The sequence below is a fragment of the Crocuta crocuta genome, unplaced genomic scaffold (assembly GCF_008692635.1).
Source record: "Crocuta crocuta isolate KB4526 unplaced genomic scaffold, BGI_CrCroc_1.0 scaffold219, whole genome shotgun sequence".
In the NCBI taxonomy this organism is placed as follows: domain Eukaryota; kingdom Metazoa; phylum Chordata; class Mammalia; order Carnivora; family Hyaenidae; genus Crocuta; species Crocuta crocuta.
Window position 1 is genome coordinate 7,662,713 of NW_027551572.1, and position 16,217 is coordinate 7,678,929.

The 16,217-nt window shown below is 42.3% G+C and overlaps 1 long non-coding RNA gene across 1 annotated transcript; it reads left to right on the forward strand.

Moving 5' to 3' along the window:
• The first annotated feature begins 1,390 nt into the window (after positions 1-1,390).
• LOC144220847 (uncharacterized) lies at positions 1,391-11,606 on the forward strand. Its single transcript, XR_013331876.1, has 6 exons — positions 1,391-2,200; positions 3,862-3,943; positions 6,822-6,986; positions 9,636-9,910; positions 11,198-11,342; positions 11,459-11,606. It is a non-coding gene; the product is annotated as an uncharacterized LOC144220847 (long non-coding RNA).
• Positions 11,607-16,217: the final 4,611 nt, after the last annotated feature.

The window sequence follows — 16,217 nt, forward strand, 5'->3', positions numbered from 1 at the left end:
CTTTCTCTCCTCTCTCTCTGCCCCTTCCCTGCTCATGCTTGCTCTCTCCCTCCTGCTCTCAAAATAAATAAACTTTAAAAATAATAAATAAATAAATATGTGTCAGGGAGAATGGAGATTGGGAGAATGACAAGCAGTTTCTGCCACATCTGCTTTAAAATTTGAGATTTTTCAGGGGCTCCTGGGTGGCTCAGTTGGTTGAGTGTCTGACTCTTGACTTGGGCTCAGGTCACGATGTCACAGTTCATGAATTTGAGCCCTGCCTTGGGCTCTCTGCATTGACGGTGCAGAACCTGCTTGGGGTTCTGTCTCTCTCTCTGCCCCTCTCCCACTTGCTCTCTATTAAATCTCAATATATATAAAAATTTTTTTAAATAAATAAAGTTTAAAAAATTAAGATTTTCATTAGCAAAGCAGGACTCAGTACTGGAATTGTATTCAGGAGAATTCTTATTCTAGACCATCACCTTGTACCTAATTCTGATCTTTTTTTTTCCATTCAAAGTCCCAGTATCAATTACCACTCAGAGGTAGTTAAAGTAAGAATCATCCCGGGAATACACTGTGCAATGCAGAAGCCCTGGAAAGTATCTCTGTGAAAGCATAGTTAACACAGACGTACAGAAAGGCCAACATTTTCTGTCTAATAGAAAGCCCAATAGGTATCTTCCTAAGACACTGTTGTACATCAGGTTTTGCAGACTGGATCCTCCCTCAAATGTGTTGGGAAAGTTAACTATTTAATGAAACTTGCAGTGACTTTGGGTGGGGGAGACTTCCATCTTATAATGTGAATGATCACAACTCTAACACATCTGTGTCTAGATTTGAAAGGTTCACTTAGACTTTTCTCAGTTAGTGCAAGCTCACCGGCGATTGTGGCTGACTGAAACACGGCCTCTGAAACAAACCCAAAATGCAAATGTCACGATGGACATCAGCTCCTCTTTCAAGTCCAAGCCGCCACTGCCGCGTGTCTCCTAGGGACCCCAGGGGCAAGATGGTCCCTGGGAGTTTGCTGCTTTCCCATCAAACTGACTTCAACAGCCAGACAAAGGAGCAGATGCTGAACACGATTCGGGGACAGAATTCATTGTGCAACGATGCACATTTCTCATCTTTCAGATGCCAAATGTTCAAAGTATAAAAATACCCTAATGGGTCACTCACCAGAATAACATAGGCAGTGTTCCATTCATGAGCTCACACTGTGCCAGTGACATCACAGGAGATCCTGTGCAGCTTATAACAAATCAGCCAGAGACCGAAAAGTAGATGGGCTCTCCCTCCCCGGGCCTCACCTCTCCCACTGAACCAGGGACGCTTGCTGGCTTGAGCTTGCAGGAGAAGTCCCGGAAGCTGGATAGTTTCACTGAGCTGAGGAGTAAAACATGTTGGGGGCGGGGGTTGAATTTAACTGTGTGCCTTACAAGTAATGAAATTGCCACAGCGAAAGGTGTGGTTTCCACAAGGCTGACATTCCCTCACCCACCAGCATTAACTCCAGTGCCTCAGGAGGGGAGGGGATCTCTTCCTCTGTTGTATATTTTTCCCCTCTCCGAACTGTAAGTGAAAAGGAAAACTATAAAATCAAGAGGCTGTATGTCCCCCTGAGACATTTAAATTTAAGCTGGACCAAGCACTACCAGTGTATCACAGGCAACAATTTCACCCTGGCAGGGAAGTGGACTAAGTGACTTAATGGGTATTTTCCATCTCTAATTTCCATGATTAAAAGAAAGAGGTTGAGAGGGGTACATGTGGAGCCTATTGTGAGTTTGCCAATGAATCCTAATTTAGATCAAAGAGAGTCTATGTGACACTGAACCATAAACACCCTAGTGTGCGTTACTTCAAGGAAGTTGTTAGTGTGTCCCCGATGGCTATTATGTGATATAGTTGCACTCTATAGCCTGCACCCTTTAATTACTAATATAGAAGAAAATCCCATATGAGAGGAAGGAATGTAAATGAGACCTCTGCTCTTTTGAACATTTTATGCATTTGCCAAATGAAAATTTGCTGTGGACTTTGGTTTTCCCTGATCGCTGTTGGTAGTGATCATTTGGCTCATGGGATTAAACCCGAATTTCCAAAAACGATTTCTGATCAGTGCACAGGTTTTAGATCTTTATGTTTGCTTTGCACTGAGACATGGATCATCAGAACCAGATTGGGAACGTCTTTGAAGTTTTCAAAGGTAGGGAAGAAACTCTCTTTCGTTCTCATCTTTCCTCATGCTGAGCGTTGCTTGGCGCTGGGCGAGGGGTACAGCTGAGAGAGGGGCCTATGGAGGCCAGAGCCTCAGCATCACCCCCCACTCATGGACTATCCCCAACATGTGTCTGTAGCTCCTGTGTAGAGTGGATCGTGCTTTAGGGACACGGGTCTGATCATTCCACACACAACCACACTTGGTGACATGGGGTTTGCTCACACTATAAGATTTAAAAGCACAATTTCAAGAGAAGGATGACTCCAAGTGTGAACTTGAACATCGTGATTTTAAAGATATTTCCTTCTCCAGGATTCTTCTACCCTTAGCCTATGGGCCCAAAAAGAGGATTGACGACCACTTTGCTCTTAAATTAAGAGTTGAGTGTAGGACCAGGCCTTGTATGAAAGCAAAGGCATTCATTAGACAGAATGATGACTGAAGATATTAACCATTCAGGTGATTGGCCGTGCCCAACACCGCATCTCGTTCCATAAAGCAAACTCCTGCTTTGCCATCTGTCTCATACTACAAAGAGATAATAATAATAAAATCATTGCTTAATGAGTAAACCAAGTAGAGGATAATTCTCTGGTAGACCCACATCGGTGTTCTTCTCTGAAGGATGCCATATTCTCAATGAGGCAGAGAACACAGGGGAGAGTGCGTGATCATGCACAAATGGGATGCCTAAAATCAAAAACCAATGCAGCATATGTCAGTATTTAAAGCTCCATCAAAGAAACATCCAACTTTTCAGCTGTAACCCAAATACAAATTTTCCTTACCCTGTCAATTAGCAGATTACAAAACTTCTGTAGCAGGAAGACCATTCTGCCAGCAAAGCCGTAGTGTTTGGAATGGGTCCAGGTCAGACAGATGGCGTGGAAAGGGGATGCAATGAGACGTTCCCGATTGGCAGAGTGAACTGTTCTTCCGCGCGGCAAACATAACCTTTGAAGGGTGGAGCCACAAGGTAAAGCGCATTTCCCACACAGCTGGAGAAGCACGCATGCGGCGAGAATCACGAGGGTCGTCAGTGCCAAGCCTGACAATGGGCTGGCTGAAGGGAAGCATTTAGAGAAGAAAAATATGCAAAATATTCCATAAATGGAAAACTTGTTCTTTGGCACATAAAATGTCCCCCCCCCCACACACACACACACAACCCTAAGCCAAGGAGCATAAAAAGCAGAGCCATATCTTCTTCAAAACACAATTGTTAAATTAGGATAAAAAAGAGTTCTTGCTGTCTTTGGAATGCTGGCTATACTATAAACAATCAAATGATGCACCCACGAGGGGAAGACAAAGGATATTTGCTATACTGTTATTCAATTCCACCTGTACATGTCACAGTCTGTTTGCAAAACTGGCTCGCTTACCAACAGCGCCTACCCAGCTGTACAGAAAAGCTTGATTCAGGAGCTGACGACTAATGAAGTTATTATGCATAGTAATAATAATAATAATAATAGCCCACTGAATTTCAAAAGTGAGCTCTAAAATGTAATCACTCATTGATGATTTTTTTTTAATTTTTAAGAATTTAAAGTCCCTTTCATTAAGATCGAAGAAGCAAAGCTACTTCATACTTAAATATTTGTAGGTCAGTAAAAGTGTCTTTGTCGCTATCTCTTTAATAGCAACTGGCCATTGTAAGCACCACCAGGGCACTGAATCCTCTAAACAACCCTACAAAGAGGAATGCTTCTCATCATTTTAGAGGTAAGAAATTAAAGACCCAACAAAGGAGCCTGGATACCCCCTGGCAGTAGCTCCGAGTGCTGCTATTCCAATATACCTGGGATCTGGCTCAAAAGCATGTTTCTCCATTCCCCTGTGGGGGCCCCCAGGAAGGGAGTGAATGCTTGTTGCAAGTTCCAAGTCAAACTTCTGTCTTCAAGTGGAGAAGTACCAGGTGATGATGTGTGGATGAACTGGCCCAATGCAAAAGCGCGGGTTGGATGTATGTCCTAATTTTTTATTCTAGCTACTTCTGTGGCTTCGCTAGAAATCACTTCACCACGAAGTGATTTGTGCCCAAACACAGGTTGGAATCTTACTTTAGGCAGCTCTTCCTGAAGGGGTTCTTGCATGACCAGGAACCTAATTCTACCCTCCACCTGTCTTCTAAGAGACAGAGAGATAGGCAACTCATACGGTGGTCACGGTACTTGTGATCTTCACAGTGCCCTTCTCCACCGACCCCTGATTCTTGTCTTCTGTTTTTGCCCACTCACTTATAGCGGCTCAGGTCTCTATGTTGCAATAGCGTAGAGAGGAAAACACGGAGGTCATTATCCTGAGGCTGCCGGCTAAGTTCTTTTCAGCTGCACTGGTCAAAGCAGACTCTGCCTTCGTATAGAGGCTGGGTTTTCTTTGACATGATCTTGTTAGAACAAATGCGAGAGAACTTACATGCCATGCTCTGTCTATAATAGCCCCTAATTAGACAGAATATGGACCTGGCAACGCATTTGATGCTATAGAGACTTCAGAACCCAAGCAAGATCGACCTGCCAAGGCTGGCGTGAAATTTTATGACGAGCACCACCATTTTACTTCAGAACAACCATAAGAAAGATGATCCAATGATTAAAACAACAAGTAACTTGGTCATCAGTTTCAAGTTTTCAACCCAGGTCCCTGCCCTATATCCATGCTCTGTGAAGGGGAGTGGGGGGAAAGCACAAAAGCCTCATAGAAGTAACAATTGCCTATTTTAATGTTGGCAACGGATAAATGACAATTATGTTGTTAATTGATAGTTATTTTAATGAGTTGTCATCCATGTAGATCGTTCAGATTAGCGATGTTGTTTTTGCATTGTGATTAAACCACTGAGTTGCTGCATAAAAACTGTTGTATTCTATGGGACACATTCTAACAACGCAGAGGAGAAAAAGGGCCAAGCCCCTTTAAAGAGGCAGTTGACTTTTTTTTTTTAATATTTTTATTTATTTCTAGGAGAGAGAGAGAGAGACAGCGTGAGCAGGGGAGGGTCAGAGAGAGAGGGAGACACAGACTCTGAAACAGGCTCCAGGCTCTGAGCTGGCAGTCAGCACAGAGCCCGACGCGGGGCTCGAACCCACGAACCGCGAGATCATGACCTAAGCGAAAGTCGGACGCTTAACCGACTAAGCCACCCAGGCGCCCCGGCAGTTGACTTTTTAAACTGGCTGAGAGATACAAAATCGTGTTAAGATGTGATTTTTAGCCGAATGCTAGATTAATGAAACGCACTGTTTCATTAAGGAAGTTTCTGCACAAGTGAAGAATTAATAAGACAAAAGGCAGGAAAAGAGGGAGCAGCCTGGTTACCAAGCACACCAAGGAAAATATTACTGCTGCCTAGAATGAGGCTAACAGAGCCCCATGTTTGTCCCTGGAACTTTCTCTCAAAGTCAGGACAGGCACTGGTTTCTTTTTAGCACTGGAGACCAGAGCAAGCAAACCCAAAGAGGCCTGGCCTGAAGGAGTGATTTAGAATTCACATCCCAAGACTAAATAGCAGTCACCAACTCTGTACCTTTAAAAAACAAAACAAAACAGGGGCTCCTGGGTGGCTCGGTTGATTAAGTGTCTGACTTTGGCTCAGGTCATGATCCTGTGGTCTGTGAGTTCCAGCCCTGGCATTGGGCTTTGTGCTGACAGCTCAGAGCCTGGAGCCTGCTTTGGATTCTTTGTCTCCCCCTCTCTCTGTGCCCCTCCCCTGTTCACCTTCTTTCTCTTTTGCTCTCAAAAATAAAAACATTTAAAAAACACAAACGACTCTACACCTTACTTAAATGTTTCTGTGGCTTTCCAACTTTGCAAAGAATTTTGAATTTTGAAGTTTTTCTACTGGATAGCAGCTTTAAGTTGTAGCCGTTGATAAGTAACATTAAAAAAAAGTGATCTCCGGGGGCGCCTGGGTGGCTTAGTCGGTTAAGCGTTCGACTTTCGCTTAGGTCATGATCTCACGGTTGGTGGATTCGAGCCTTGTGTCGGGCTCGGTGCTGACAGCCCGGAGCCTGGAGCCTGCTGCAGATTCTGTGTGTCTGTCTCTTTCTCTGCCCCTCCCCTGCTCATGCTCTGTCTTTGTCTCTCAAAAATAAATAAACATTAAAAAAATATTTTTTAAAAAAAGTGATCTCAAAATGTGCAGTCAGCAATTCAAGAGGGCTTGACTGGCCCCTCCGATCTCATGGGGTGTCCTTGAGGCAGCTGCCCAAATCTTGGGTAGAGGAGCCTGTTGGAATTAAGCAGAACCTAGCAGCCATTTTGTAGAATTTCTGCATGAAATTGGACAAAGAGCATCATGTTAATCTCTTTCTTTCTTCTTAAAGTAGGTCAAGCCTACAAGCCTGGCAATAACTCTTGTTAAATTGGAGCAATATTCCTGTTCTTATCAACTGTACATACTTTAAAAAAACCAAACTCACCTTTTTGCAGTCATTGGCATCGATGCAAGTATTTCTATACTCCACTCCTCCACCTTGACACCTCTCAGTATTGACATTGCTATACTATTGTCCCACTTGATGGAGCAGAGAACATGTGTGGTTTTAACCTGCCCAGAATCACTTCCCTGTCTTCTGATAATTGGACTCTAATTTTCCAGGAACCACCCCTCATCTACACTAACCCTCGTGGTTTAGGTGGGACAGTCACCACCACCCCCACCACCGTCTCAGGAGTGGACATGTATCCCAGGCCTGACTAGTCAGGTTGATCCACTCCCCTGGCTGCAGCAAATGGATCACGGATGAGCACAGAACCCAGCCTGGTAAGCACCTGTCTTGGAGCTTTTTCTGGAACTCCGAGGAAAGAGAAGGAAGCAATTTGGTCACAACTTTATATGTTTATACCAGGCTTGAGAAAATAGGTAAATATATTGTAGACAATGAGAGTCGTTTTCTCACTGTCAGAGAAAGAAGTTAAAAATAAGGAAAGAAAGGGGGTGCCTGGGTGGCTCAGTCAGTTGAGCATTTGACTCTTAATTTCAGCTCAAGTCATGATCCCAGGGTTGTGGGATCGAGCCCCAAGTTGGGCTTTGCACTGAGTGTGGAGCCTGCTTGGGATTCTCTCTCTCCCTCCTCTTCTCTCTGCCCTTCTCCTACTTGTGCATGAATGCACATTCCTTTTCTTTCTCAAAAAAACCTTTTTTTAATATTTTTTAAAAAATAAACTTATTTAAGAAAACAAGGGAAGAAAGCCAGTTAAATGAACCCTAACATTTTGGATTGAAATTAGAGGTACTAGTATGAATTTGTGGTTTTTAAATATGTCCCCAAGTGGGGACACCTGTTTGGCTCAGTCAGTTAAACATCAGACTCTTGATTTTGGCTCAGGCCTATGGTCTCATGGTTGGTAAGATCAAGCCCTGCATACAGCCTGCTTGGGGTTCTCTCTCTCTCCCTCTCTTTCTGTGTTCCTCTCCTGCTCATGCTCTCTCTCAAAATAGATAGACAGATAGATAGGTGGGTGGATAAACACACAAACAAACAAATAAATAAAATACGTACCCAAATAGATGGATTGATTTCTGATATACTCAAAAATAAACATATGTGGAAGCATGAGTTAGTGTATTTCCTAGTTTTGTCTTCTGAGAAGGCCTAGATACAATGACACCCAGGAGTGATAAGCATACCTAAGCGCCCAGACCTTGGGCTCCAAGTACCATTCTCCAACAAAAGGAACCACGGTTTCTTGGAGACATGATCAATCCCGGGACTGCAATAGAGAAAACAGAATATGAGTCTGTAGCATCTCAAGGCGCTAGAAAGTAAGGAAGGGCTCAAAAATAATTATGGAAGTGAGGCGCCTGGGTGGCTCAATCGGTTAAGTATCTGTCTTCGGCTCAGGTCACAATCTCATGATTCATGAGTTCAAGCCCTGCATGGAGCTTTGTGCTGAGAGTTCAGAGCCTGGAGTCTGTTTTGGATTCTGTGTCTCCCTCTCTCTCTCTGCCCCTCTCCCTCATGCATTTCTCTCTCTCAAATTGAATAAACACAAAAAGATAAAAAATTAGTAATGATGGAGGCATATCAAAGGGCATGAAAGAGCTTCCAATAGCCAAAGATGAACCAGTTGAAAGACAAAATAAATAATGACAGTATTGGATCGTAATCTATAGAATAAATGTCCATAAGTTCATATGATGCCAATAAGTAATTGAATAAATATATCAATGGAGAAGAGACAGGTTTTTTTACAGAAAAATTCCAACTAATAAATATAGATGGAATGAGGGAACTAGAAAATTACTATTAGAATAGTATTGTAATAATTGTGGCAGGCAAAAGTCAATCGATGATTTCTAAAATTAATGGGTGAACGTTTGAGGAAAAATAAGGTATTTGTGTAGTCTCAAAGTATCTCCCCCAAGATGTTTATTAATTACAAAGGGAGATATCATTAACTTTTCCTTGGAGAAACCTAGCTGACACCATGTTAAATTAACATTACCAGTAATATAACATCCTGATATCATGTACCCCTAGTATGATGGACTGAAAAGAGTATATATTATTTCTGAGGTATTCTTAACACAAATGCATGACCTCAGTTTAATCACAAGAAAACATCAAACTCAAATTGAGTGGTGTTTACAAACTAACTGGTCAGTACTCTTTAAAAGCATTACGATAGAGACAAAAATGGTTAAGGAAATGTCACAGAATGGAGGCGACTAAGGATATGTGACATCTAAATAAGACATGAGATCCTCAACTGGAAAAACTGGTGAAACTCAAAGTCTTTAGTTTATTTAGATTGTATCAGTGTTAAGGTCTTAGTTTTGATCATTGTACTTTTGCCGCCCAAGAAGTTAACATTACTAGAAGCTGGATGAAGGATATTCAAGAACTTCATGAAGGATTTTTGAAACTCTTCCACAATTTAAAATGATTTCAAAATAGGTTTTGTACTATTAGATACAGCATGGGGATTATAGTTAATGTTACTGTACTGTGTATTTGAATGTTGCTAAGAGAGTAGATCTTAAAAGGTCTTGTCCCAAGGAAAAAAAAAATTGTAATTATACATGGTGACAGATGTTAACTAGACTTACAGTGGTGATCATTTTGCAATATATACAACCAAATCATTATGTTGTACCCCTCAAATGAATATGCTATATGTCAATCATACCTCAATTACATTTTTCAAAAATTGAAATAAATTTTTACAGCCGCCTGGTGGCTTGGTTGGTTAAGCATCCGACTTCGGCTCAGGTCGTGATCTCTCAGTCTGTGAGTTCAAGCCCCACATGGGGCTCTGTGCTGGCAGCTCAGAGCCCGGGGCCTGCTTCAGATTCTGTGTCTCCCTCTTTCTCCATTCCTCCCTGACTTGCACTCTGTCTCTCTCAAATATAAAGATTAAAAAAAAATTTTTAAATACATTTAATAAATTTTTAATACATTTTTTAAAGTTTTAAACAGGTTTTTAAAAAATATAGAGGGTAAAAGTCAAGGGTCATTGAAGATTACTGAACAATTGGGCAGGAGGAGAAGAGCAGCTGAGGCCTGAAAATATGAGCTCCTGGATCAAATTATGACTAAAGCTTACCACTCCAAGACTTTTTGGCTGTTTCTGGACAAGGATGCAAATAAATATATTTTACAGACCAATAAATGTAAATAAGTATAGCAAATTTATAGAACGTTGAGAAGAAAGAAAAAGAAAAGTGTACAACACGGAGAGCAGGTAAGAGTTATATTCTACAAAATGTTAAAATAGTGGCATTAATGTTTTTAAAATATTTTAAAATTTTTGAAATGTTTGTAAATACGCATCTCCAGTTTGCCCAACACTTCTGAATATCACTTCGGGTTATCAACTGAATTCACTTTTTGCCTAGCGATACTGCCTACCTAGAGTGTCTGAGAAACGCAAGAAAACTCAGCCTAAGAGATCTTTCTATGGGCCATGCCATAAGACATGAAATGCACAGTGTCCATCTCCCTTGGGGTTAATGCCCTAAAGATCTCTACTAAAATGTAAATCCTGTGGCCCAACATACAAAGACCCATCCAGGTTCTATCTGGAATAGTAATATGTTATCAACAATTAGCAACTTAGCACCAATTTATTAAACAGATTAAGCTCTGCCCCCTCAGAGGGTCTTGGAGGAATGGAGCAGAGGATGAGCAATTTTTTTTAATGTTTATTTATTTTTGAGAGAGTGAGAGAGACAGAGTGAGAGGAGGAGGGGCAGAGAGCGAGGGAGACACAGAATCTGAAGCAGGCTCCAGGCTCTGAGTTGTCAGCACAGGGCTCGAACTCAGGAACCGTGAGATCATGGCCTAAGCTGATGTCGGATGCTTAACCGACTGAGTCCCCCAGGTGCCCTAAGGATGAGTAATTTTTAATGAAAGCACCAAGTGGGAGGAAGAATTTGAAGTCTAAGAGGGAAGATCTGGATAATGGAGGTCCAGCTTGAAGGTAGCAGGTGGAGAGAAGAGAGAGGAGCACAGACAAAAGGGATGCGGGAAGAAGAATGGCTCAGTGCCAAGAACAAACCTGCCCAAGGTCTGCAGCCACCAACTGCAGTACTAATAGAAGCCTTGTTTAAAGGGTACATTAGAGGGGCGCCTGGGTGGCTTAGTCGGTGAAGCCTCTGACTTTCGCTGAGGTCAGGATCTCGCGGTTCGTGGGTTCGAGCCCCGCGTCGGGCTCTGTGCTGACTGCCGGCTCAGAGCCTGGAGCCTGTTTCAGTCTGTGACTCCCTCTCTCTCTGACCTTCCCCTGCTCACGCTGTCTCTCTCTCTCTCCTAGAAATAAATAAGACATTAAAAAAAATAATAAAAAAAAAATAAAGGGTATATTAGATTATGGTCACCATTTACAGTTGTGCTGGCTCTTCCCAGGCAAGGGGACAAGTAGGGAATGAAATCCAGCCCAAGATGCTCTTTCCAAGCCTGGAGGGGTCCTGGAGGGGGATGCATCTGCCAAGGGGGAGGCTTTTCCTATAATTGAACAAATATTTTGCAGTGGCAGCCTTGCATCAAAATAATTTTCAAGCGTTTTTCACGGGGGGAAAGAGGCATGTTGATACTTTTCTGGAGGCACAATCTCCTTCTGCTTTCGGGACGTGGCCAAGAGATCTTGTTGCCTTTCACATCAACTGTGCTCCCAGGTACTCTCACCCGGTCACCCTCCTGACATCCAGGTGTGTTTGGGAGGTGGTAGAAGGCAGAGGACAGGGGGCTCTGGCTGGAAAAAACCTCGTAGCCGTTATCAAATTATTTTCAGTGACAGAGCTACTGGAGCACAGTCTGTGTTGGAAACGGTTTGTGTACTCGTCTGTCGTCCGGGGTGGTCAGAGAAGGTCAGCGGTAGAAGCTTCCACGCTACTAGCATCCTCAGCAAAACTCAAAAATTAAACATCTTTATCCACTCATTTTTCTGCTACATTATTGACTATAAAAAATACTAGAGTCGAAGTCAGGGCGCTCACCATGCCCTGCGAGTTATTTCTCCCTACTGCTTACAGGACAGTGTTAATGTGCAGGGCTGCTTCTCATACATTTTGGCAAGGAGAAAGTGGCAAATTAGCCCATTATCTCTTTAGGGCGGTGCAGAGAGACGCTCAGAGGAAATCCCATCTGGCCTGTATCTTACCTGATGAGCATAACCAGCAAGTGCTCACGTTTGTTTGGCCCAAACTCTCTCCTGCAGCTTTTTCTCGGGCCTGGAGTTGAAGCCCGGCTCCCTTTGGACCAGTGGTCATCTGCTGTCCCCTCAGGACTGCTGCCACTTCTGTAGAGCACCACGTGCCCTTGGTGAGCTCAGATGAGAGCCCAAATTCCACTCGTGAAGGGAGTTTAGGCGATCATCATTAGCATTTATTTCCTGGGTTTTCCTTTCCATAGTCCCAGTGATGTAATGCAGATGCTGAAGACAGAGGAGGCAGCCACAGAAGAGCTTTAATCTGAGGCGCCATCTGCCTTGAAGCTCTTCTTCCCAAGAGTCTGCTGCTGCACAAAACATTTGCATAGGGCTAAGTTCCTGCTAAATGCAAGCATGTTGGGTGGAAGGACAGCACATTAATAGCCCTTCCCTCAGTCACACCACCATTATTTATTGACAGCCTACTATGCTCAATTGGGTCTCCTGCTAAGCCCTGAAGAAACAGCGGTGACCAAAATAGACAAGCAGAGTGTCATGTCCAATTTGTCATTCTTACGTAGCCAACATTTTTCACCTTCAGCTTTTGTCACTCCTCCAGGAAGCCTTCCCTGAGCCCTAACCCTGATTTGAGTGACCCTCTTCTATTCTCCCGGCACATTCTGCGCACACCCCCGAGGCACTTAACACTAAAAGGGAACTCCCAGTTCCCAGGATTTCAAATGGGGACAAAGGTTAGTTTACATCTCAAAAATCTCTTTTCATTTTCATTTCAGTTGTAAAGGACCACATAAAATCACTCTTAAAACGTCACTCTCAAGCGCTACTGAAAGGAGGGAAAAATTGATATTCATTGCACAAAATCTGGAAAAAATAAAGTCTGTATTGCTCATAATGGCAAAAGTGGTTGTGGGTCATGAATCTGGTCTAACTCACTAAAATCCATAAAAATAGTTACAGCTTGTTCATAAAACACCTCTTGCGAGACTTTTCATAAGAAACTTTAGAAGGTAATGAAACATCAGATAATGGGGAGTGCTAATTAACTCTGGCAAAGCCCTGAGAGGCTCTGCTTTTTTATCTTCATTAAGTGCATCATGAATATGGCTCCCACAGACAAGTGACTTCTTCACCCAACTTTCCAAGAACCAATGGGCAAAAGAGTCAGAATTCTTCCTAGCGTGAGACTTTTAACCAAGATTTTATTTTTGAGTTTAACACGATACCTTCTCATGTCTTCCTGCACATTCCTGGGTCATCAGATAGGGTGATTTTGGTAAATAGATCTTATAATTGAGAATTAAGATCTTTAAGACCCCAGGCAGGTCCCATGTTCAAAATTTTAAATTGAAACCAGACCTATAATTCATACTGAAAGATGGAAAAAGCCAAAGGGAAACTAAAGTAGGAAAGAGAAGAAATTCTCAAACAGGCTTAAGAAAACCCTTTTATGTCTAGCTTCTCTCATAAAATATGGAGTCTTGGGGGAAATCACAGTATCTTGGATTCAGAAAACGATTTTTACTCTTTTTCCTCTTTTCACATTGTTTTTAAATCCATGATAGCCTTGGCCCACTTCCAGACCAAGACTTGGGTTTTCCAGACCCATTAGCCATTCTGTATTACCATGGCGTTTATTATAATCTTGAGCTCTTGACAAAAGTAGAGGCAATTTTCCATCAGGGTGAAACATTTGCTAAGTACTGATAAATACAATGGGCACATCTCCAAATGGAGCTAATTTTGACATGATAAAATAAAATAAGATTACTGAGTATTTAGGCTTCATAATGACCCATTTGATTTCACAAAATAATTCAAAGGGAGGTAGGGGAAATCCACCAATTACTAACTGTCAAAAACATATTCAGAGGCATCATGGCAAGTGTAAAGTTATTAAGTTAATCTATGGAAACTTCTGTTCTACCCCAACCAATCTTCTGTTCAGTATTGACTCTCTTGACAGTATCCTTTAATGCCTAGGAACTGCTTTAATAATCTTGAAACAGGAAAAAATAATTAGCATATATTTGTAACAAAAGGTGTAGAGACATTGATGCTGTAATTATAGATCATGATAGAGGATATAATTCAACGTCCTAAAAGACAGCTTGCCTGCACACATGTAGGAGATGATGTGGGGATGTGTATGCAGGGATGGAGCAATTGGGTCGTTGGAAAATAATTTAGGCAGCAAGCAATGTGGTCTGCTTACCCAAACCACAGAGCAAATGTAATTAAAAGGGGGAATGGAAAATATTGTGGGCTTGTCCCCCAAAAAGTTGGGTAGGGACTTTTTCTGACTATAATCTTCTGTTACGAATGTCAGCAGAAGGAAGTCGTGATGCGAAGAACATGAAACATGGCAGATCTGTCCAGGCTCTTCCTCTTAAGCACTTGGTATGCAGACAGATGGTGAGGAAGACAGAGATAAGTCTACATGGCTAGACTGGTAAATTCAGATACCTCGTCCCCTTTGACAAAAACTCTGAACCAGTCCCCTTTAGTCTTAAGCCGAATTAAACTGCAAGAAGAAACAAAGAGAAGGGAGATAGAGAAACTCGGGGTTAACATAAAAAGAGACAGACACGTTCAGACAAAACACGGCTATCTTCCTCTGTCTTTTCGGCTACCACCAGGTTCCTGTAAAAGTATCAGAGAAGCTCTATGACAGAGTACCAGGAAAACACCATGCTTTCTCTTATACTTTATTTATCCTTTATTCTACTTGGAATTTCTTTCTTCAGGAAGTTCAAAGTTTACTTGAGACTTTCCAATAGCACAATATCTTGAAAAAAAGAACCAGGTCAGCATAACTGGGTTGGACGTTACTATCTGACATTACCAGTGTCATCCTCGGGACTAGAGGCATCAGTTATTTTTCTTTTGTTAAAGGCAGGTTCCCTGAGGGGAGGTAGTGAGCTGGGGGAAGAGCATGAGAATAAAGAGGACCCTGGTGCCAGGAGCTGGGGAGATGGGAGATACGACTCCAGCTGAGGGAGCCAGACAGTGGGTTGATTATACATACAGATGTGGCAGAGCAGTTCTTCGCTATGAGTGCAGAATAACTATTGCCATCAATTTATTTCTCCCTGGGATGGAAATTGAGAATAATCCACTCTTCATCTTACTCAGTGGGTCCCATCTCCTCTGCAAGACACAGTAGTTCTTCCCAATGGACATTTTGCACCCTCCCGTGGTGCAGCAAATATGCACTAGAAGCATCTCAGATGGAAGGAATAGAATCCCGGGTCCCTTAATCATCAGGCACAGTAGGCACAGGGCCTAGGCTCATAGTACATTTAGGGGTCCATGCAAATGTTTTTAATTTGTTTTAAAATCAGGAGAATAATGAATCCAGCAATTCTGCTCCTAGGTATATACTCCCCAAAACTGAAACAGGCATTCGAATAAATATTTATACATGAATATTCATTGTAGTACTATTGATAATACTAGAAAGGTTAAACAACCAAATTTCTACCAGTGGACGAATGGATGAACAAAATATGATATATCCACACAACGATGCAATATTATTCAGTCATGAAAACATTCAGTCATGTACTGATAATGTTCCATTGTGGATGGTCCTCCAAATGTGGTGTTGAGTGAAAGAAGCCAGATACAAAAGGCGACATACCATAGAATTCCACTTATACGAAATATCCAGAAGACATAAATCCATGAGACAGAAAGCAGATTAGTGGTTCTCAAGGGACTGCGTGAAGGAGGTTATGGAGAGTAACTACTTTCTAGGTACAGGGTTCCTTTTTCACGTAGTGCTTTGGAACTAGATAGAGGTGGTGGCTGTATAACATTTTGACTAGATTAAATGCCATTGAGTTGTACATTTTCAAATGGTTAATTGTATGTTGTCTGAATTTTATCTTGATAGAAAAAAGAAAGAAATGAATCCAACCTGGGTTATATTTATCTTTGTACCAATGTTATCATAAAATGCAAACTTTTAGAAAATGTCTGAAGGGGCACATAAGCCAAAAGTGCCTGCAGCGTGCCAAAGCCACAGTGCAGCCTTGACAGAGGCAAGCCCGAAGGAACAGGAGCTAGCTGAGGAAGCGAGAGAAGCATGGCGGCCGGAGCACAGCAGATGAGGGACAGACTCCTTGAGGAAGAAGGTCAGGTCAGCAGGGGATCAACCATGGGAAAGACTCAGGATGCTATCTGAAGTGCCAATAAAGAGTTTTATGGAGACTGGTATTAAAAAAAATCCCTCTGGGCTGCTATGTTGGAGAGTAGACTCATAGGGGGTCAAGAAGAGTGGTTCCAGGGAGTCCAAATAAGAGGATATTGCCATAATCTGGATTAAGACAAAAAAAAAAAAAAATAAAAATAATGGCTGCTGGCAGGGGGGAGGTAGGCA